The 21,515-nt window shown below is 40.7% G+C and overlaps 1 long non-coding RNA gene across 1 annotated transcript in view; it reads left to right on the top strand.

Moving 5' to 3' along the window:
* LOC108352563 (uncharacterized) overlaps positions 1-21,476 on the top strand; it is a 51,381-nt gene extending 29,905 nt beyond the window's left edge. The window contains exon 5 of the long non-coding RNA XR_005502166.2: positions 2,838-21,476. This is a non-coding gene — a long non-coding RNA (uncharacterized LOC108352563). The remainder of the gene's footprint in view (positions 1-2,837) is intronic.
* The last annotated feature ends 39 nt before the right edge of the window (positions 21,477-21,515 follow it).

Here is a 21,515-nt window from a genome sequence, read left to right as displayed (position 1 = left end):
TCCAAGGAGAAATAGAGAACTTGTCTGAGAAGCAGAGCTAAAGCAGTGCTTCATCATTAAGTTAGAATTTCAAAGTATGATGCTCCAGGGAGAAGAGATACAGAACCACGAGACAGTGGGAAGAATAAGTATCATTAGAAGAGCAGATACACAAGACTTAAGAAAGAATGCGACATCATCTCCTCAGTAAACAGGTGAACTTCCAAGACCAATGAGGAAGAATACGGAGTATTGGATAACTACAAAAAATAAAAATAAAGCAAAACCCAGTAATTTGCGTAGAGCAAATATAAATCTCTAATTGGGAGGCACAGATAAACTAACTACATTAAATGATTATCATCTTCAAGAAACTTCCCTCCTTAAAACTGAATCTTTCCCAGACTGAAAATGAATGGATGGAGACTAGAACTCCGATTATATGACATCCAAAAGGAAGCAGGGGTGTTCTGCTAAACTTGGCAAAGAAGAACTCAAGCCACAACTAGTTATTGGAGGTAAAGATGGCCACTTGATTTGATTAAAGAAAAATAATCTATTAGGAAGATGCAAAAATTATAAATACAGAGATATTGAATGTGGTTATATCTAATGTCTCAAAACAAAACACTGCTGAGCTTATAGGGTCCAGAGGCAATAATGGCAAATTTGATACTCTTCTATTATTACTAATTTAGATTGCCCCTTTCCCTATAAAATCAGTAAGACTACGTTGCTAAACTGGACCATAAATAAAACTGATAACAGATCTCTACAGAATATTCCAACTGAAGAATCACTCCCATTCTTCTCAGCCCCCTGTAAAACTTTTTCCAAAATAGGCTACAATTTATGTCACAAAGTAAATCTTTTTTTTTTCTTTTCGGAACTGGGGACCGAACCAAGGGTCTTGTGCTTGCTAGGCAAGTGCTCTACCGCTGAGCTAAATCCCCAACCCACAAAGTAAGTCTTAACAAACGCAAAAAAGAGAGAAAAATAAATTCCTTTTTGTCAGATAATAATGGAATAATACTAGTAGTCAAAATAAAGAGAAAATTCAGAAAATACAAAAATACATAGGGCATCAACATAGTTTTTTTAATATTTATTTTTTATTTATGTGTGTTTGTTTGAGTAAATGCCACTTACGTGCAGGTACCTGTGGAGGCCTAAGAGTGAGTCAGCTCCCCTAGTGCTGGAGTTGTCAATAACATGTGAGACCAGCAAGCCCTGAAACCCTTTAACTGCTGAGCCAGCTCGCCAGCCTCAGCAATACACTCCTGAGCGATCAGAAGGTCACTGAAAAATCAAGGGGACGTTTTACATTCCTAGAATAAAATGAAAGTAGAAATGTGATCTACCAGAATTGTGCCATATTAAGAAAAGCTATTCTAAAAGATGATTTCATGGTTATCAGTGCCTACATTAAAAAGAGAGGTCCTTTAAAAGGAATGATGATTAAAGGTTTAAAAACAAAAAATAAAACAAACAAAAAAAATAACCAAAGCCAAACTCAACAGAATGAAAGGAATGATATAGATCAGAGCAGAAGGAAAGGCAGTGACCTTGCAAATGTAATAACATCCAAGGACCAAGTAGACTTACTACTGAACTGAACATTGTTGTTAGTTCAAGATTAAGGACGATGTTTCCCAATCTATTCCGTAAGTCAGAAGGGGAAAGGAAAACCACAACCAATCAAAATGTAAAGTCGTGAGCCCAGTGCCAATGGATACATCCAATGGATACATCTATAAAACTCTCCTGTACCTAAGGCTCAGGGACATAGAGGAAGAGGGGGCAGAAAGACTATATGAGTCAGAGGGTAATAGAGTTCATTGTGAGATTGTGCCTCTTGATAATATTAGAAGTTACACCCATTGTCACTAGACAATTTAAAATCAATGAGCAATTCAGCAGGTTAGAAAGACAACACACAAAATACAAGTAGAGTATCTGTTACCCAAAATGAACATTCTAAAAATGAAATCCCATTCACATTCACAATAACCAAATTCATAAACAACTAATGCCCAGGAATAAATTCAGCTAAGGAGATTAAATGCTTCTACAATGAAAGCTACAGACTGTTGAAGACAGAAACTGAAGCCAGCAGATTCCAAGGCTTTCTATCGTCATAGACCAGCAGAATTCATACTTTCAGATCACCGCATCACCAAAAGTGACCCATGGAGTCAACACAGTTCCTTCAAAACGGTCCAATGGCACTCATCACAGATTTTTTTTTTAATTTTAATTTCATAAGGAGCAAGGCAATCTTGAGCAAATAAAGATAAGGAATATTGAAGACATATTAAAAACTTAAATGCCCCAAGTCAACAATCTGATTAACAATGGGCAAAAAAAACCCTCGGTAGACATTTACAAAAGAAGAAATAAACATAGTCCGTTAATGTTTGACAGCATAACATTCAACATTCTTTCCTATCAGAAAATGCAAATCAAGTTACTGGTATACATTTCACACCAATCAGAATGGCTGTCATGAACACACACACACACACACACACACACACACACACGTGCGATAAAAACAATAAACCTTGACAAGGATACGGAGGCACCTGTAAACAAAAGCAAAGGATCTCCCCAAACCTAAAAACAGAACCACCACGGGTAGCTCTACTTTTTCTGTGTGTGCATCTAAGGAAACCTAAGTCAGCACACTGAACATATGTCTGCACACCCATGTCTACTATAGCCAAGAGGTGGGACCATCACCAGATAAACAACTAAAGAACACCTAGCATATGCCCTCAATGATGTATTATTCAGCCATAAGGAAGAGTGAAAATAAGTCGTTAATATCTTGTGCTTTCTCTCATGTATGAATGCAGAGTAACAACAACAAAAGCCTGTGAAGGGAGATTGTGGGCATGAGAAAGGGACCAAGAAGAGGCAGGAGGGGGTAAGTCAGAGAAACCTGACCTAAGTGTATTTTATGCAGGTAAGGAAATTATGAGATGCATTATTCTGTACAATTAATGGGCACTAATGAAAAAGTTACAAAACGTTAATGCATGCAATTCTCATATAAAAATTTAGGGTAATAAAACTTGTATATTCATAACCAAACATTTTTATTAGTGATACCATAATCCTAAAGAAAACTTGAACTAGGACATAAAAATCCCTAGTTCTTACATTAATTTGTTCTGCACCAATGAATAATAAAAAGCAAACAGATTCCAGTGTTACCTGCCATATATCGTGTGTGTTCCTGGCTAGTTGTGAAGGTTTGCAACAACGTTATTAAAGTCACACCTATAGGATCAGCACATCCAGCCTTTATGTCAAATCTCATTTGAAATATACAAGAAATGCTGCACTGTCTTTCTGACACAAGGATTTTTTAAAAAAAATAATGTTATGGCTTGGATGTGATTCAGAAAAAAAAAAGTGTCATACCTCCAACACAATGTAATGGTTAAGTGTGAGATTAGATTTTTTCCCAAAAAGTCCTAAGTGACATGTTTGTGAGTTTAGAGTCCCCTGCTTAATGGAACAGACCACCCTGCTACTTGCACATCACAGTGCTGACAACATTGCTCAGCAGTCCATCTGTCTGTGGGCAATTGGAATCCTAACCCTTGCACAGAGTTGGAGGTGGCAGTGATGGCATTTCATTTCCTTGTGTCCAGTGCTGAACACGATATATTTTCTCTCGGTGCTTGGAGTTCTGGGCTAACTGAACCCCATACCACCACCACCACCACCACCTGAATTTTCTCACTTTGTAGCTCTTCCCTGTCTTAGGTGTATGTTTGTGGTCCACTTTAGTTTATTTTATTACAAGTCAACATTTGGAAAAATATAGCCATCAGTAATGACTGCTTCTTCTGAAAGATTATTACTGGAAGGAATTCATGACTGTTGAGGAGTGGCCCTCTGTTCTGAAGAGAAACTGACTTAGAGGAAACATTCAGGGTACATTTGACATTACTGACTGAGGACAGTTCTCAAAGGTACTGTTCTCTTTTAACTACGCAATCCTCAGGGTTCAGGAATGAATTAGAAGACAACTGCTTTGACATATAGGTGCTCACAATTTTCTAAGGCCATTATATATAATCTGTCCTGATTTGATGACTTGTTCCATAGACTTGTTCATTCCATAGCATCTTCCAGATGCTAAGACCAAGCCCAAGGCTCTCACATACATGACAGGAAGTGTGTCAGTGCTTACGAAGTTAGAATATGAGTTTGGGGTATCAAGAGAAATGGTGAATTCTCTTACAGGAAATGGAACAGGAAGCACTCAGAGAAAAACACATAGAAAGTAAACTAATGCGTTCAACAGATGCACCATTCACCTCTGTAACGTCCTGATGCTGTAGAGCTTGAAAGCCTTTAGAGCATCCGGTAAGACACATTTCAGTGGAAGGAACTAAAAAGACTATAGGAGAAGAAAATAGGAAAGTATTTTGCCCTATGCCAGATCGATGTGATCCATTATTTACCCATCAACTCTAGCCTAGTTAGAATAAGTTCATTCACTAAAAGAACAGTCGGAGAGCTACTGTTCTCTGAAGTTCTCTATAACAGACTGAAGTCCAGATTTCAGTGATTAAGAAAGTTCAAAAGAAGGAGGTCAGGAGAAAGTGAGAATCTCGCGACTAAAGGATGGGTAGAGGTTTTCATAAGTGAGGATTAGACCAGTCTGTGTGCCAGAAAGGTGTTAACCTGAGCTTCCCGTAATGATATTCTGCATCACCATGCTGTCCACACACAACAGACACATGCAGACCTATTAGCAAATGAGTTTGAACTGGTGTGTGAATTATAAGTTTCCAGTTTTAAAATTGTTGACTGGTAATATTTATTAAATACTATTAACTCTTGGCACAGGATAGGGGGAGAAGGCTAAATTCTTCTTGCTTCCTCCTATACACCCATCAGTAATGCACTGGTCAGCGTATGCACGGAGGCCGAGCATTACAGTGCGTGGTGGCTCACTAGGAACAGCCCTAGTGGAGTTAATTGAATTCCTATCACCAAACTAGTTGTGGTAGGATGCTGTGAAGGGGAGTGTGCTGCTAATAAGCAAAGTCAGTTTGGCTGGATTTACAACCATTTAGAACATGTAACCCCCGGGTGTCTGTGAGGACATTTCCAGAGAGTTTAACTGAGGAAGGGAGACCCAATCTAAGTATAGGCAATGCCATCCTATGAGGACCCAGAAAAAAAAAAAAAAAAAAAACAAAACCATCTGAGTGCTAACACACTGTTCAAAGCTGATCAACCCAAAAGAGAGCACATTCCCACCACCATGTCTGTCATCCTCGCCTGTAGCCATGTGTCCTTCCACGTGAAGGCATTTAGATACCTGCCATCTAACCCCTTAAACTGTCAACCAAAATAAGTCCCCTTTTCTCTCTAGTTGCTCCGTGTAAGATATCTGGTCATAAGAATAAGAAAAGTAAAGAACTTTGAAAACAGGTATGGAGAGTCAAAGCCATCACTGGGCAAAACCTGACCATGTGGTCTGTAAACTTGGGGGACCAGTTTTCCAGAGTAATGTGGAGCAATTTGGAGTTACAGGCTAGAGAAACCCTAGAGTGGTATACAGAGAATGTCTTAGGCCATCCACAGGTTCTAAGTGGTTCTAAATCCAGGCAAGCTGGTATTGATTATTAACTATTTCTTCCACACCATCCTACAAGAAGAAGGTCTTATGGCAGAATCAGTTGTCCTCAGATCATTGGGGCTTTTCCTAGTGAGCCGCCATCACTGAAATGTCAAGCTTCCATGAATATATTGACCAGTAAATTACTGACGGCTGTATCAGACAAAGCAGAGTCCAGCCATATCTTCCCATCCCTTGCCAAGAATTAAAAGTATCTAATAAATATCACCAGAGTCAGAATTTTTAAAGCTGGAAATTTAAAAATCACAGGCTAGTTCAAATTCCTTTCTTAATACTTCGGCAGAAATGCAGAAAGTAAGACTCATGAGGTTCCAGAAGAGAATGGAATCCAACAAGGAGCCTTCATGGATTCTGGCACAGAATCTGGCTGTGTATTGCCCATGTTCTGGAAATTTGAGTGGGGCTGAATTCAAAAGAAGTGGGACTAAGTTACTTGGTAGAGAAAAGCCAAGACAACCCAGCATGCAGGCTGTGGTACACAGTTGTGTTTATCGCTCTTACCTCTGCAATGAGCGAGTAGATGATATGAAAACTGCTGTTTTTAGAAAATAAAAGAGAGTGGTGGGAGAATGTAATCAAATTAGGGTGGGTGTAGAGAAAGTCACCACAACTGTTAGAGATCCAAAGGACAATAGGAGAGGTACCCTGGGGGCAAGACCACACCCATGGAAGCCTCCACTTGTGAAAATGCAAATTCAATGGAAAGGAAAAGAGCTTAGGCTGAGAAACCACCCCAAGGTTTTCCTACCCTCAGCCTAAGGAAGCCTTTGCCAGGGCACAGAGATGTGTAGAGATGTGGTTGAAGTAGTATAAGTGGAAGGCATCTGAGCCAGTGTTTCTAGGTTCTTGGCCTCCTGTTCAAAGGAAAGAAATAAGACCTCACAGGCATTCACCAAAGTAGCTTGGTAACTTTATTCAAAGCAAAGAGATAGAACAGATTAGAGAGGTTGGGGAAGACCATGAAGACTGACAGCAGGCCACAGAGGGAAGCTCAGTAGCCCCTAGGTTACAACCTGAGGTCTATTTTAATGGCATCTAAAGAAACGGAGAGCCTGGTTATTAAGGGACACGGTTTTCTATTTTGATGGTAAATTAGGTCCTATCTCCATTTTCTTCTATTGTGCCTGCCCCTTCCCCAAATGACTCTAATTATAATCATATGCATGCCTAATTTTTGTGTAAACATACAATGGAACCTTTCCAAATTCTATTCTGAGAACACAATTTTGCCTTACTGCTCTTGTATCTCAAACCAGTTCTTTCCAGATTGGCTTTTGAAGTCTTTGAATCTGGATACATGGGGGATTTATTTCAACAAAACTGATCTGAATATTGTTAGGGGAAAAGCAGCTTATTTCTTTGTCAAGGGGAGTACCTGTATATATCCAGGTAGAGGTCTGATGTTGCTAAGTAAATTGTTTGGAAAGGGGTAGCTGTCTGCAATACTCCGAGGTGAAGAGCCGGATCACTGAGTTCATCATCAGAAGAGATGGATGCTCAGATCCTAATTCAAACAGAGTCCTAAGCTGCTATTTCTGTGCTTGCTTGACACTGCAAGCTCGCTACAGAGCTTGGCAGCATCACCCACATGACGTTCTTTCTGCAGGCATTCAAAGTGCAAGAGATACAGGGAGAGGGAAGAGCCCACAGCAAGTTTCAGAAAGCCCTGAGGCCAGATAATGTGTGGTAGCCTCCTATTTCCTGGAAGAAGGCCCTCAGGATACAGTACATAGAACTTTGAACATAAAGCCTATGTTACAGTGGCGATCCCAAGGTGTTGGAGATGGCAGGGCCATGGGGCATTAGTAGAGGAAAGTTGAAGGTCTTAAGTAGAGCCAGCCCAAGAGAAAAGATGTTTGTGCTTTGGGCTACAGAACTGGAGAGGCTGGGCTATCCTTGAGCACCAGAGCTCAGACTATGCTACATCAAGCTCCAGGTGTAAGACGTGGCCCTTTCTGTGAGCGGGTTTTGCTTTGGTCTGGTCTTTATGGTGTTCTCAACCTCCATTTTGGACTGGAAATACTTATCCTGTGCTGTTATATGTCAAAAAATACCCACTTATTTAACAAACAAATAAAACGAAGGCTCATAGAAAACAGGAGGACAGTAAAGTTCACGCCCTGCTTTGACTAAGGAGTGAGTCTGAGGAAAGCCTGGGCAACTTAGTGAGAACTTTTTGAAATAAAAGCACAATAAGAGGAAGGAAGGAAGGAAGGAAGGAAGGAAGGAAGGAAGGAAGGAAGCAAGGAAGGAAGCAAGGAAGGAAGGAAGGAAAGAAAGAAGGAAGAAGGAAGGAAGGAAGGAAGGAAGGAAGGAAGGAAGGAAGGAAGGAAGGAAAGGATCCTGAGATATGCCTCAGGGTTAGTGTGTTTTGCTCAGCATGCACAAGGCCCTGGCTTCAATCTCTAGTGTTGCTATCAGTCCCCTCAAAGTGTTCCAACAATGTCAAACATAACTCAGAAGTGTGTTGTTTCCTTACAGAAAGAAAGAAACTGTAGGCATGCACAATAGGAAAAAATGTATGCCAGGGTTAGAAGCAATAAAACTACTTCAAATCAGAGTAGTAAATTTGAGACCTGGTAAATTAGAACAGCAACCAAGGAAATTGCCTGAAGTTTAAGTTGTAAGACGTACCTACTGTGCTTTAGTGCACACACTGAAGCAAGGCTTTGGTGGGACTGCTCGAGCTACTTCTGGATATTTCTGGTCCCCAAGGCTCATGATGCAACTTAGCTGCTGTTGGGTTGGTGTGCAGGTGGGACCTCTGCCTTTCCACTTCCACTGCCTGCCCCAGTATGAAGAACATGACAAGGACTCGATCCCTGGCTTCCAGGCTTCCTCAGCCTGGATCCTGTGATGTAGCTGTGGTTATCCTTGACTTTCTGTTCTTGTAATTTTCTTAAGACTGTTTGTTGGGGGAAATCAGAGGAATGAAGAAGAAAACAAAACAAACCAACCAAAAAATAACCCACAAAAACCATGTAGGAACATGGAGGGTTAAAGGTGCAACAGATGCTGGAGTAGAAGTAGTAAAAGGGAGAAAATAGAATGGTGTGGGAAACATCCTATCTGAAGGGCGGTGTGCTGAAAGACATGAATCCTCACATTGTAGAATTAGTATACATACATATATATGTGTGTGTGTGTGTGTGTGTATGTATATATATGTATATATATGTGTGTGTATATATATCACAGAGAAATAGAATGAGAAATGTGTATGCAAGTATAAATTTTTCTTCCTTTAAAAAGTAATGCAGATGCAAATGTGGAACTATTACTGTGACATTTTTGTGAAAGGTATAATATCACTATATTGCTTTCTTCTTATTTACATGTTTGACGTATTTCAGACTTAGTAATCAAAATATGAGTCCTGGAATATGAGGTCAGGAGATAGTTTCCTAGTATGAATGAAGCCCTGTGCTTCGGTCACCAAAGCATGAAGCCTGAGGTGAGGGTCGTGATGATAATATCAGCACTTGGGAAGAGGAAGCCGAGGGTCAGAAGTTCAAAAGCATCCTAGGCTACAAAGGTCATTAAGGTACAGTCTTGGCTGTATAAGACCATATCTAAACCAATATATATGAAAAGTCAAAAAAGTGTTTAACATTCGTTAATAAAATTCCAATTGCTTATTGCAATAACTATTGCCTCCTAGTCTCAATGTACCGAGTCCCAGTCCTGAGTAGTAGGTATCAAAGAGAGTGAAGCGGGCCCTTACTTCACTCTGAAGAGACTTAACAACTTGCCTTCATGGTGGAAATGTCATTTATGAGTGTTGTTGAACCAAAGCCCTCAGCCTGCTGCGGCTTTATGGAACGCAAGCGCACACATCTATGTGGTTGCTTTCACTGTCTCCAACAAAAGTCAAGATTTGCAAGCTTAAACTGTTTACTGTTTCCCCCTTTAAGTAAAGATTTGTCAACCCTTGCCTTAATGATGCTTCTTTTTTATTTCCCTTCAACAAATTAGCAGTTTGTTTTTACAGTGAAGTCACAAGTCTTACACCGATTCGAGGTATAACAATTACCTCAATTTGATGGTTATAGATTTGTTAGAGGGGAAGCCTGAGGTAAAACTAAACACCCAAGAACTGTAAAAATATCTCTGAGTGTGTGCTTGGCTGCATCTTCCACCTTCGAGAATCTCAAATACTCAAGCAAGGCTGGTTTTTGGGGTAACGTGAGAGTACCAGTTAGCCTTTCTGATGCTGGAACAGGACCAACTGCCCTCAGATACATAGCCCTCTTCCGTAATGCCCCGCCACAGCCAAAGCCAAGGTCCTTTTACATTAGCTTACAATGTAGAGAAATAACGTATTTGTTTAGGTATAGACTTTGCTGCTGATTTAAATATGTTGTCCTTCCATATATATGTTAATTTCCTGGAGAAGGGATGGAGATGCTGGCTCTTTACAGCTTTTTAGATGCCTGACATTCATGTTATCGTGCTATCCGCTCTACATTATGCTCGACAAGAATAATTTTCCCATTGGCCATGGGTGAAATGGGACTCCAAAACCTCTATGTTTGCTTATAGTGGCAGGAAGGCCTTTTTCTTGCTTTTTTCAAGCCAAGTTCTCTTCACTAAGATTAGATATGTTCCTGATTTAATCACTTAAGATAATAACAATTATAATAACAGCCTCTTTGAAGACGTATTATGACTTGCTGCAAACAACTGCAGGGAAATTCCTGACACAGTACCCCAGGCTCTCTCTTTACAGACTGCACTGGCCCATTTTGATCAGTTTGTTCTGTGGAACCACCTCACCCTACCCTACCCAAACTTCCATACACTCCTAGAGTTTGCACTTGGTTAGTCCCCTTTAAAGATGGCAGCTCCTGAATCTCAGCTCCTTTTGCAGGCCTCCAGTGGCCAGTTCACAAGCAAACATTGAATTTGTTTGTTCATTAGCTAATCATTAGTAAATCCCCAAACCTATAATGAGCTCACCACTCTCTGAATTCCTGTAATATTGGTAAAAATTAAAGAGTGCTGGAGAATGTTTATATCGTGTATGTAAGTAAAATATTGTTTCTGTAATCTCATTCAAGGCCAAAGACAATGCCATATATTTCTTTTAAAGTAGCATTGAAAAGAGACATGGGCAGGGAGTGACAAGCAGACAGATGGGCATGATCCTACAGCATGACAAAGAATTGAGGATTTGTCTCACCTTTACATATAATGCATATATACATACTATTTGAATAAACAGCTATTTGATAATATCAGTTTAAAAATCATATTACATTAATGAGACATACTTAGAAATTCATTAGAATTTATGAGGATCAAATCACCCCTCCTTAAACACCGATCAAAGGCAGAAGAAGAAAAAGGCAAGCAGAACATCACTACTTCACCTTTGGTCCAATTGAAAAACCAGTTTCAGATGGCATTCATCTTGAATGGCTCATCAAAGCATTGAGCCTGGACACAGGCAAAAAGAAATGTGTCATTTTTCTTTTCTAAGCTAGGAACTATTCTTGTTCCTCGTTGAAAGTTAGAGTCAGAACCACTAGCTTTGGGCCTGGTAACTTAAGCCTCTTCATTATCCTTCTCCCTCTATTTTTCATTTTACATCAGATTTTCCAAGATGCCGAAATGGATAATTTCCAAAGAGCAATAAACAGCTCCCAAATCCTGAAATAAACTAATGTGTAAGACTACCTTTCCTGGGCTGGAGAGATGGCTCAGTGGTTAAGAGCACTGACTACTCTTCCAGAGGTCCTGAGCTCAATTCCCAGCAACCACATGACAGCCATCTGTAATGCCATTTGATGCCCTCTTCTGATGTATCTGAAGAGAATGTGCTCACATACATTAAATAAATAAACAAACAAACACATCAGACCAGACCTTTAAAAAAAGGACTCTCTTTCCATACAGAAAGTTTACAGATTCTCATTATTCCCAGTGTCCTTCCAGATTCTGCCCCTCCTTACCACCAGGCTTAATTCCCTCCAGGCCTGGAGAGAGCCTGCCTTACATTGTAGTTGTCACCACTATACACTGGTTACGCTGTCCAAATAAAATGGACTTGTATGCTTTCCAATCATCTTCCAATGAAATGTCCAGCAACCCTGTGTTGCCTTTTAGGAAAGATGACAGGGGAGGTAGGGGGTTGGAAGGCAGCCCAAGGATGAGAGAAATAATAATAAATGTTTAGGGCTGGTAGTCCTCTTATATGCCTAAGACTGAGAGAAGCATTTCCAAGTATTCAGTAACAAAGGAAGGCACGATATACTCACAGTACAGCAAGTCTGTCCCTATAGAGCAGAACTGGATGAGACAGGACTGTTTTCTTCCCCGGATGATTCACTAGTGGTTCATACTAAAGGGAAAGTGTTGGAGAAAGAGTAACGACCATAATTCATGCTCACCCTTTAAGATAAAACCCACCCTCTCATCATTGAGCCTCTAGTAACTTATAAGCATTTATTGTATAAATAGATGTCGAATAAGTCAATCAGTTGTTATTCTGGGATTTCCTGAGGTGTACTAGTACTAACTTATGTTACTCTTCAGGTGTCTATTCTAGAACTCTGAAATAACATGTGCATGTGTGTATGTGTGTGCATGTGTATGAGTGCACTTGTGTGTGTTTGAGTATGTAAGTGTATGTGTGCATGTGTGTGAGTGTGTGTTTGTGTGTGTGTGTGTGTGTGTGTGTGTGTGTGTGTGTGTGTGTGTGTCAGGTGGGGATAAAGAGAGGTGTTTTCCCCCTTATTCTCCACTTCATTTTTTGATGGGGTCCTCACTGAATCTAGATCTCATTGAATCACCTAGGTAGGCTGGCTGACAAGCTCCAGGGATCTACCTGTCTTTGCTTCTTCCATGGCTGGGTTACAGATCTTACGAGGCAGTTTCCAGGAATGTGATATATGGTTTCACTCAGTCTATCTGCAAAGGATGAGCCTCGGCTTGGTCAGGGGTCCTAAGGAAGGGTTGTTTGAGAGAGGTGAAAAGAATGACCCAAAGTCTGATGGAACTCAGCAGTGGGTTCTGATGAAATCACACTGTTTAACAGGTCTCACATGAAAGATTTATTGACAGGGAGGGAGACAGACAATGCCTTGTGGGGGGAAATGGGGGAGGAAAAATGAGGGCTTTTATCAGGGTCATGGTACATGCCAAGAGGACATGCAACAGGGGCTACAATGTATCACCTCCAGGCAGCTGTGATGACATGTCTTGCTGTCTCCTGGTCCCTCAGGAGCTGGTTAAGAAGTTGCATGATTGCCAACATTATCTCGGGGTCCCTTTTGGTTGGTTGTGAAGGTACCTAATTGCTAACATTCCTGTCTTTTTCTTTTCATAAAGAGAACTAGAAGGGGAGCAATGCTGATCTGGGATGTCGGATTTCTTAAACTGCTTTCTATTGTCCAGGGGTGTCATCAATTTTGGGGTGTAGTTGATTGATCCTCATCATCAGGACTTATTCCATAGTTGTTGGCTTCTGGCTCCTCTGTGGCCAGAGGTTGGTAATCTTGAAAGAGGAATTGATTAATCACTTGGTTTGGAAAAATGTTGTCATTGGAGGAATGTGTAGAAGTTGATGAAGCAGGGTGCAAATAATAAAAACATAAAAATGAGAAAAAGAGGGTCAGGAGAAGCAGTATCCATTTCCATGTGGGATTTTCCAAGGCCCAGGGCTCAGAGACATTGAGTTGTTCCTTATGTTTTTGGAGGTCTGTTTGGAGTTGTTGGGTTTTATTTTTTACTATACCAACTGGTTGACATAGAAGGAGCACTCCTTTTGGAGAAAAAGGCAAAGGCCATCCTCTTCAGCCACAGGGTCTAGTCCCCATCAGTTTTGAAGTATCACTGCTGCCAGGGAATCAATGTGTCCTTGGAGGGTGAGTATGGCTTGGGTCACCTGTTGAAGCTCTTGGATAAACTGTGAAGAGAACTGATGGTATACGGTTAGGGATGTGGCCAGTCTTGCTGTTCAGGTACCAACAACCGAAATTGTTCTTGCAACAGCCAAGAGGGGCAGGATTTAAATTGATATGCTGAGCAGCTATTGAATCCACAACCGAGATTGGTAGTGGCTTCTCTCTATGCATCATCCCTATTTTAGGGAAAAGAAACACCAGTGTACAAACTCCTGACCAACTAGCAGATGGACGATGATATCCCTGAGTACCATAAAAAGTCAGCATGTTCTGGACTGTAGGGCACTGTGGTAGAGAGGAGTTATCAAGAATTATGGTTTTGTTACAGTCTAGGGAACTTAAGATTTCTACAGAATGTGTCCCGGATGCCTTGAAGCAGTCTGCCATGCCAAAAAGAGTGATATAGAAAAGGTAGGGGGTCATGGCATCACCAGGGTCAGGCCAGTTGGTGAAAGGCAAAGCAAGGGTATTTGGCAGGGTCACTGGAGAAACTGTAAGTGGGAATTGTAAGAAGGTTCCAGGGGACACACATAGCAAGCAGCCAGGTTGAATGATATTAAGGAGTGGATAGGTTCAGGTCAGAGTCTGGAGCAGAAGGAAAAAATGGATCTCCAGTGGTTCCTCTGGATAAAAATGAACTAGATTGGGGAAGAGAAACCCTTGTCTAATCCAGTAGGGTGGAGTGCAACTGCCAGAGTGAAGCATCATTCTTCTGGGACAAGGTGGTTGGTTCTGATGTCTGCTGAAGCTTAAAGGAACAGGGTCTTGTTGGGAGTCAATATGTAAGAAGTTATTTTGAGGTGAAGGGGTAAAGGGTTTGGCATGAGGCAGGTAAATCCAGTGAGAGAGTCCCTCAAGCTTACCAGCTGAGGCCACTAGAATTACCTTGAAGGGGCCCTGCCATTTAGGTTAAAGATGTGGTCATGAAGGTAGGGAGGGGAAAGAAGGACCTGATCTTCAAGGTTGGTAGGGAACGGACAGGAGATAGTTAGTATGCGACCAGGATAGGTGTTGGTCAGTAAAGTTCCATATCAGGGAGCAGAGATGACAGAGTAAGGGAGCAAGTGGTGAACGGTGATCAGGGAGCAGAGAGGGTCTGGGTAAAAGACCAGGAGTCAGAACTAGTTGTCCACACATGATCTCAAAGAGTGAGATGAAAAAGAGATTGCTTGGGGAAAGTCCTTAGCCTAAAAAAAAAGCAGAGGTAGGAATTTTACCCAATCGAGGTGAAGTTCCTGGGACAGTTTGACATGGGTGATTTTTAAGGACTGGCTAGTCCCTTCTCTCTCCTGAGACCTGGAGATGATACAGAATATGAAAATACCAAAGGATGCTGAGGGCTTTAGATAGGGTTTAAGAAACTTGGGATGTGAGTTCATGACCATTGTTTGACTGGAGGGAGACCGGGATTCAAAATTAAAGGATGAGATCACGGAGCAGATCAGAGACTATCTGAGCCCTTTTTTGGTGGTGGGGAATGCCTCTACCTACCCCGAGAAGGTGTTCACCAAGATCAGGAGATATTTGACACATTTAACAGTGTTCATTGTGTATAAAATCAAGTTGTCAGTCAGTCCTAGGGCGGTTACCCCTCGCCCGGTGGGTAGGATACGTGGAGTTGGGGTATAATGCAAATTTTTCAAGAGGAAGTGATAGATTTAAGAATGCAAGTCCTCAGGAGTAGACTGAAGGTGAATTTTCACAAAGGTTTGACTGTGGGAATGAAAGAGCTTGTATAGATAGGATTGTATAGCTAGGACAGTTTGACAAGTGTCAGAGGGTAGCAGGGGGCAAGTGGGTTATACTGTGAGAATATCCTGTGGTGGGTGGAACAAGCCCCCAAGTACCTCAGCTCTAGCTGCCTCTTCAGCCCAGCTATCACCCTTAGAGATAATACAGTTGTCCATCTGGTGGAACTGGCTGTCAACAAATCCAAAGGTCATGGGGAGATGGGAGGCTTTTAGCATGGCCATAATTTGGACTGCATTAGTTATGGATCCTCCTTTTGTTGTAAGTATCTCATGTTCTTTCCAGATAGCAGAGTGGTACAGGAGAATATTTAGAGTCTGTATAGATGTTTAGGGATTATCCCTTTCCCAACAGAAAGGTAAGAGCTGTTAGTTCAGTCTGTTGATTAGTGTTATGGACAGGGACGTCCCATGCCTTGACCACCTCAGTATCTGACACTAGACCATTGCCAGCTCTTCGGGCTCCTTCATGGATAAAGGAGATGCCATCTGTATATCAGGCAGAGATGGCCTGAGACAATGTGCCCTCCTGTTGTGTGAGGGATGGGGCAATAGTTTGTCTAAGGTTTTAGTGCAGGAATGAGATAGAGAGTGGTCAGCATTTGGTTGAGGAAGAAGATTTGAGATATTGAGAGGTTGGTATAATTGGAAAGTAAGCGTGGAGTCTTCTATTAGTGCTGCACAAAAGGAAAGAAACTGGAGGAAGGTAGAGTCTGTAAGTTAGGAGCTGGGTCAGGTTTTGAGAAGAGAAGATTGTGACAGATGAGCCAAAGGGTAGTGTTTTGGGTTCTCCAACAAGCAGTTCAGCAGCTGCTCAGGGACATATGCAGGGTGCCCATCCCTGGATGGTCAGCTCTAACTTTTTTGGAAAGTACGCTATGGGTGCAAAGGGGGGCCCCAGTTGGATGACCTAAGACTCCAAGGACATATCCCTCTTTTTCTGTTAGAAGGGACGGGTTAAATCTGTGAGTGTAAGGCTAGGACCTGACAAACAGTGAGCTCCTCCAAGCTCATGAAACACTGGAACTGTGTCAGCATGGATTTAAAAGAACAAACTACTACCATTCCAAAAAGCAAACAGTAGAGTTCTTCTGCGTGCTACACATGGAATGTTGTAAATCTGGCCTCAACATAGTTTGGAGAATGTTGGGATGCGATTACAAAATGAGAGATGAAGAATTCTCCAGCATCGATGCAAAGATTTTACCTTTGTGGAAAGTAATTAACACAGCACCATGTACTGAAAAGAAGATCCTTTCCTACTTCGAAGTGTAATCCTTGTCAAAGATCATGTGATTGAATCCATAGGATTTTATCTAGATGTTTTCATCCTGGTCCAAAGAGTGAAGTCCCCATTTCAATTCTGTACTGTCTCAGTTTGGGTCACATTACAATAAACCGTGCTGTCTGTGAGTGGAAGCTTTCAGCTTGCCTCCTTTTTTAAGACTTTATTCTTCTTAGCACTTTATATTTCCTACACAAACACACACATACACAAACACACACATACACAAACACAAACACACACACACACGCACACGCAAACACACACACACTTCTTCTATAACTTTTCCAACATGAATTAACATTAGCTTTTTTTTTTTTACATAACTTTCGGATATGTATGTCTATAAATAAATACATCACAATACAAGTTAGGCTGGGATAACTGAGTTTTGTTACTCTTTTGGAATGAGGTGACTATCCGCTGGACTTTTTGCTGTGATTGAATTAATCACTTTGGGAGAAAATCGGGTGAAGACACCAAGTCTACTTCAGGAACACACTATAAAGAAGTTTCTAAATTTTTGCTCAATAAAGATTTCAGTCAGTACTATCTTTCCTGAGAAAATGGACTATCCTGAATCTATTATTTATTTTGTTGCACATTAATGAGAGGGAACTCTCCATCCAGATCATGTATAAAGAGCACTTGTAGAAAAAGAAGAGCTTAAAAAAATCAATCATCAAACAAACAAATAAACAAGAAGCAAAAAAACAAAACACAGACTTTTCTCCTGTCCACCAATACTCACAGCTGTGTTGGCTGAGACATTTTTTGTGATCTTGCCCCATGTTTTCATTTTGTCATAGCCAACTTGGTATTTTTATGGATGTCACTTACCCTTTAGTAGCAGTTAACATAAAGGTTCCTTGTGAATCATTTCATTTTTTGAAAATGTGTACTGACGAGTTAGTTTCTACAAAATAACTTGCCATACGCTATTAGTATTTTCAAGTATTCCAGAAACCTGTTCCCTCTGTATATTTAGTATTTGCTGTGTGATTTAATCATCAAATACTGTACTGATAACGCATTCTTCCCCCCTCCCCCTCTCTCAATCTCTGTCGCTTCAATTTTAATTTAGGTTCTCTTTCCTACTGAATCTGACTATATATCTACTTTAAAATTCATCAGTTGTAAAAATTATTGATAGAATTGCTTATGATCTGTTGTTTCAAAAAGTTATGATTGGATACCATTAAACTTCTTATATCTTTGACTTTAAAATAAAAATCAGTGGTTACATTGCCTCTGCTCTAGATCCAATCCTGTTTACATAAATTTATTGAAAATATTTTACTGAAATTCTGAAAAAAGATTACTCAATTCTCACTCCTCAACCTTTACCAACCCTGCTCCCATTCTCTACTACCTTCTACATTTATGCTTCTTGGCTGACTCTCAACTTTACTAACAAGCTAGCAACAGAAAACCCAGAATTTGTGTAAGAACTTCATGCTCCCAAGATTTCCTAGGTAGATATAAATCTTTTCTCCACAGGATTCACAAAACTCAATACAAATTTAATTATCCTTCACAACATGGTCAAAAGTTGGGGAAATGAAAAAAAAACGCAGAGATGAAATTCATATCAAGAACAAAACCAAAATCTAAAAACCAATAATAGCTAAACAACACCCAGCACATGTGCACTCCCAGGTTAAAATCCAAAGCTTTTAACTCCTACTGTACCTAACCTAATTCATCTCATTGTGTTGCCTACAATCTATTTGTTATCTATAAATATTACAAAGTTACATGCTATCAAAGGGCACAGTTTTTAGGAAGACTTAATACTTTTAAAAGTATACCATAAATAGGAGCAACCAGCCAAGCAAATTTTAACACATAATTTTTTAAAAAATCATAAAATTATTTACTTTAATAAAGAAATGGATTTGACACATTTAACATGCCAAGATACTCTAATGCTTATGGGTGGTTCTAAGAGACGTCCATACTGAGGTGTACAGGCCATTGTTGACATTTGGCACGCTGCCTCATGAATTTTCAGGTGCGGGTTTGATTATTTTCCATTTTATGGTGTAAACTGAGATGCTGTGTGCAGCTGTTTTCTCCAGGATCATCAGGTGACCATGGGCTGTCAGACTACATGGACGCTGGTTTCCACGGGAACCAGAGCCTTGTCCAGCAGATCACAGACCACCCGTTTTTACAAATGGCTTCTACAAAGAAGCTTTTTTTTTAAAATTATTATTAAATAGAGATATATTTAACTCTGCAAATGTTATTCTTAAATTGGTTTGCCTTTGGAAAGAGAGGTTTTCACTCTCCTGAAAATTAAAGAATATTATGATCATAATCCATAAACTCAAATTCAGAGAGCCACTGTCACTATTTATTTAGTATTGATGAAACTTGGTGCTTTGAATACAACTTAGATCATTAACTCTTTTAACAGGGCAAAAGATACAAGGAATAAAAGATGTGAAGCTAAAACCTTTGTCAGAAGCAGTTGTTTCAGAAGAGCTACTGACTAGGAAATAGAATTTTTTTCCTCAATGTCCTCCTCAACTGTTCCCCTTATTTTATCTCACAATATTAGCATGTTGGAAAATGATTCAGAAAATACAAGAGCATGAAGAAAGGACTTGTAGCCAGGCATGGTGGTCCTTACCTATCAACCTACTCTGTCATCCAAAGTAATCCCAACACTTAGGAGGCTGAAGCAGGACTCTGAGGGGCCAGCCTGAGCTACGTAGTCATCTCTGATGACAACAGAGCAGAATTCTCAGGAAGAAAGGCTTTTGACTCCGGGGCCACGGAGCCAGAGATAGAGAGGACCCTGTATTTTCAGGTTCACTTCTCCTGAAAATGAAGAACTATGTTGTCAAAGTACCCAGATTTCAATCATGATGTTATTTAATGTTACAATGGGAACAATAAAGTCTGTTTTACAAGTGTGTGCACATAGTCTAGGTGATCCAGGGATGTCCGTGGTCAACTACCTGTGTCCTTGTTAGAACCCTCCTCCCCCAGACACCACTATCATAAAGTCCAGAACAATTGCCTTCTCTACGACTAAGAAACAACTCTCTGCTATTTGTCTCGGTAACAGTCCTTGTTCGGAAATAAGGGACTGTGTTGTCTCATTCACAATTATATAGTGTTTGTTTACAAATGGCTTGTTGCTTTCCATGAGAAAATTTATCTCTTTATGCTCTCCTTCCTCAAAGTCATTAAACATGGCCATTCAAAAATGTTCTTGTCTTCTTTCTACCAGATCATGCTTCCGCTGTGTTTAATACACCGAGTAAGGCTTGTCAACGACACAGTTTGTACAGGTTAATTCTTATTAGAACACTTCCTTCTCCATCCCCATTCCCTCTCTTTAAATTAAACACATCTTTCTCTTCATATGACCTTCAGTTACAGTTGCATGTATGTGTCAGCGAGGCTCTTTCCACTGTAATTAATGAAAAGCCAGGCTAACAGTAGCTTAAACCATCAGAATACCAACTGTTTACATAAACAGAAGTCTGGAGGCAGGGCTGTGCCTGGGAGACAGCAGATCAAATTAGACCTAAGGCTGTCTTATGGCTTCCGTGGTGGCAGAAACCAATCTGATTTCTGTCAGTCTGGGCTGAGTTAGTAATTGAAAACACCTAGCTTAAGTGAGGGCAGAAGCAACCAGCAGGCAGATCATGTCAGAGCTGGGAATAACACATACCAACCTGTTAAGATAAGCTATTAGAAAGGACTTGACAACAACTCGGTCTCACAGAAATAACAGGTAACAAATCTGTTTTCTGGGGAAACTAGATGGAAAGAGCTGGGGGAAAGAGCTGGAATGTCCGTGACTAACTTGTCCTCATTTATCACACATTAAATTACTGCTTGATACTCGTGAGCCACCCTGGCCCGAGGAGGTCAGGGCACTGGTGGCTAAAGACTATTCTTATTTTCAAGCTCATATTCTCATGGAGAAGACATGCATATAAATAATTACACTCCCATGTGTTGAGTGTTCTAATGGTTACATACAAAATGATAGGGAAACCACACAGACAACGACTCCACCCATGATGCCAGGGAAGGCACCTCTCTAAAGATGGCTTCAAGGAAGGAATGTCTCAGTTAACCTTTCCTGCTGTTATGACAAGTACAGCTTAAGGGAGAAAGAGTTTATTCCTGTTCATAGTGGAGGGGGTCCATTGGACATGGTAGGGAAATCGAGGAAGCAGGAGCTTGAAGCAGTGTCATGTTAGGCCTGCATTCAGAAGTGAGACCAAGGAAGGCAAGGCTGTGCTCAATTTGCTGCCTCCATTCTATACAGGTCAGGGTTCTCCACCCAAAGAACAGCCCCACCCACCATTAAGTTGAGTTCCCCATCAAATAATGCAGCCACAGGCATGCGCAGAAGTCCATCTCCATTCTAGATCCTACCAAGCTCACAGTTTTAATAGGAACCATCACAAGGGGGAAAACAGTCCAAACATCAGAACAGGTTAGGAAGTGAATGCAGGGAATGAGCACAGAAAATTACCTCACAAGACTTAAATGTTGCTGTCATCAATGCTGTAAATGCACATTTATGACGCAAAGATTAATATGTTGATGACCTGTTATGGGTTCTCCCCATATTCAGTTGATAAAAGTTTTGGCCTCTAAGAGATTATTACGTATCAAAGAAAGTGATAGCTACGTTAGCTACATAATAGTAGACATCTCTGTCTCTCTGTCTGTCTGCCTGTCTGTCTGTCTCTCTGTGGATTTTAGAGGCAGGGTTTCTCTGTGTAGCCCTGGCTATCCTGGAGCTTGCTATGTAGACCAGTCTGGACTTAAACTAAGACATCCACCTGCCTCTGCCTCCCAGAGCTTGGCTTAAAACTGTGCACCACCACCACCACCATATTTCAAATAAGAGAAAGTCGCACAAAGCTCCATGTGCTTGTAGTTCAAGAACT

The sequence above is a fragment of the Rattus norvegicus genome, chromosome 3, assembly GCF_036323735.1.
Source record: "Rattus norvegicus strain BN/NHsdMcwi chromosome 3, GRCr8, whole genome shotgun sequence".
NCBI lineage: Eukaryota > Metazoa > Chordata > Mammalia > Rodentia > Muridae > Rattus > Rattus norvegicus.
Note: the sequence above shows the minus strand (reverse complement) of the source record. Positions and strands in the feature narration are given on the sequence as shown.